The following is a 2,500-nucleotide window of genomic DNA, read 5'->3' as shown; positions in this document are numbered from 1 at the left end:
GTATCGGAAAAGAACCCGCCTGATTTATCTCTCTCTCATGTGCGATTCTCTTATGCAGTGTTCCTCTCCCACAGACGAAGCATGGTAGCCTAGTAAACTAGCCCCACCCGCCAGTGGCCAAAATAAGCTTTTGCCTGCGACTGGGTATAGCCTCGGATAATGCCCTGCCATGCCCTGAATCTGGCGGACCAATCACAACGCAGGAGATTTGTTTTGATTTGTTTTGAATCTTTGGATGGAAAATCGGACAGGGTTTTTTGAAGGAGTGACGACGGACAGAGCGTTGGCCAATAGGCACAGACACAGTTTTTCATGGGATTCTCATTCATGCACAACACTGGTTGCAGCACTGGTAGTAATTGAAGGGGCCTAAATTGCTAAGTATAGCTACATGGCATGGTGGTTAGCTGGTTGGTTGGTTGGTTGAAGTTCCCAAAAATGGGCCACCCACCAACAAGATAGGAAAGAAAACAACCGTGTTCAGAATGAGAATCTCGACATACATTCAGCCAGCCAGTCAGCCAGAGAGCCAGACAGACAGCCAGCCAGACAGAGAGACAGACAAACAGAGAGACAGACAGACAGAGACAGACAGACAGACAGACAAACAGGCAGAGAGAAAGAGTCAAAGAGAGAAAGAAAGAGAGACAAACAGACAGAAAGGACAGTCAGACAGCCAACCAGCCAGATAGAGACAGCCAGTCAGCCAGCCAGCCAAAAGACAGAGAGACAGACACAAACAGAGCGACAGAGACAGAGAGACAGAGAGACAGAGAGACAGAGAGACAGAGAGACAGACAGACAGAGAGACAGACAGACAGACAGGCAGACAGACAGGCAGGCAGACAGACAGGCAGGCAGGCTGCTGGGAGTTTCACCCCCGCTGCGGCAGCTGGGCTTACTTGGCTAATCAGGGAGAGTTTTCCAGTCACACAGATACAACATGACCGCAGAACGCAGATATGACTAAGACCAAAGGTATGCTCACATTCAGCAAAGGGGAGAAAAAAGAAGAGGGGGGCGGATGAATGTTACATGCGATACGGTACTATATGAGCGATTCCCCTCAACTCTCAAATTCATATTTTTACCTCCGCCAAGGAGGTTCGTTGGTCTGTCTGTCTGTCTGTCTGTCTGTCTGTCTGTCTGTCTGTCTGTCTGTCTGTCTGTCTGTCTGTCTGTCTGTCTGTCTGTCTGTCTGTCTGTCTGTCTGTCTGTCTGTCTGTCTGTCTGTCTGTCAGTCAGTCAGCAGGATAACTCAAAAACTTGTGATCAGATTTCGATAAAACTTGGTGGAGTTCTTGGAAATGACCAAAGGAACAGGTGATATAATTTTGGTGGTGATCCGGATCACGAAGCGGAACCAGGACCTTTTTAAAGATTCTTCCCCATTGCTGGTCTATAAATCTAGATGGCGGAGGTCTGTGCTCCCTGGGTGCTTCTAGTTTTCCCTTGTAAACACTTTGACTGTGAGCTCTACTTGAGCAATGGTGTTAGGGAATGTTGTTTTCAGGGCAGTAACAGAGGCCGTGCTCCACACCTGGTTAGCGGCTATTTACGAGACATGTTTTTTTTTATCTCTGGTTGTTGAGCTATGGCCTCTGGTTCAAACTTCTAACCCCCACTCCCTGGGGTCAGCACTAAACAGTTCTACACTTCAGGAGTCAGGGGTGTCGGCAGGGGGGACAAAGGGGGCTGTTGTCCCAGGCCCTAGTTTGTCTCTATTTTTTATCTAATTTTATCACAGGTAGTTAAAAAGTGCTTTTTTAAATAAGAGGACATTCAAAAATTCAGTTTGTTTGCATCATTTTCAGTCTGTATTAAATGTTATCTCTTTAAAAAAAAAAAAACATCTGTATCGGTAAATATCGGTTATCAGCCAAAACCGCAATATCAATATCGGATATCGGATATCGGTATCGGCCAAAAATTTTCACATCGTGCATCCCTACCGCACAGTATTTGCATTGTGAGCGTGCAGGGAACATTCTGGAAACGTGTGGGTCTACTTACTTGCGGCGTGAGTAGCCCAGGGCCCGGTCGCCATCTTCTCCTCGGCTACTGGCGGTGGCGGCGGGTGTGGCAGTGGTGGTGGTGGTGGTGGCGGTGGCAGTCGGTGTGGCGTTGTCGGTAGTAGTTGTGCTTTTGCGAGCATCCCCTCCCGCCTCTTGGTCCCCCTCCTTCTCCCCCCTCCTCCCTCTCCGGCCCCCTACGAGGTCATCGGTCCCTTTGTTTGATGTGTCCCCTATAGCAGAAAAAGGGGAAAAAAAGGGTGCTTTATGGGTGAACTTAATTGCCTGACCGACCCCCCCGGGACCCTGCATGTGTCTGTCTGCTTGTGTGGTCACCCGCAGTGTTTTGAGGTAACCGAGTGTGGGGCCAAACAACAAGCATCACATAGTTACGGTAGGGACACATAGGAGGCGAAGCGAGCGAAGCGAGCGAAGCGAAGAGAGGCGAAATCCAACCGTCATCAGGTCGTCGCGGCGAATCAAATGGA

General features: G+C 49.1%; 1 protein-coding gene across 1 annotated transcript in view; it reads right to left on the bottom strand.

Annotated features, from left to right (window-relative positions):
- Positions 1-2,105, bottom strand: part of svild (supervillin d) — a 119,610-nt gene extending 117,505 nt beyond the window's left edge. Inside the window, exon 1 of the mRNA XM_063220713.1 lies at positions 2,014-2,105. The gene's annotated coding sequence lies outside the window, so the exon portion shown is untranslated. The remainder of the gene's footprint in view (positions 1-2,013) is intronic.
- Between the last annotated feature and the right edge of the window lie 395 nt (positions 2,106-2,500).

Source organism: Engraulis encrasicolus, chromosome 17 (assembly GCF_034702125.1).
Source record: "Engraulis encrasicolus isolate BLACKSEA-1 chromosome 17, IST_EnEncr_1.0, whole genome shotgun sequence".
In the NCBI taxonomy this organism is placed as follows: domain Eukaryota; kingdom Metazoa; phylum Chordata; class Actinopteri; order Clupeiformes; family Engraulidae; genus Engraulis; species Engraulis encrasicolus.
The sequence above is the reverse complement of the archived record's forward strand: the minus strand, read 5'-3'. Positions and strand labels throughout refer to the sequence as shown.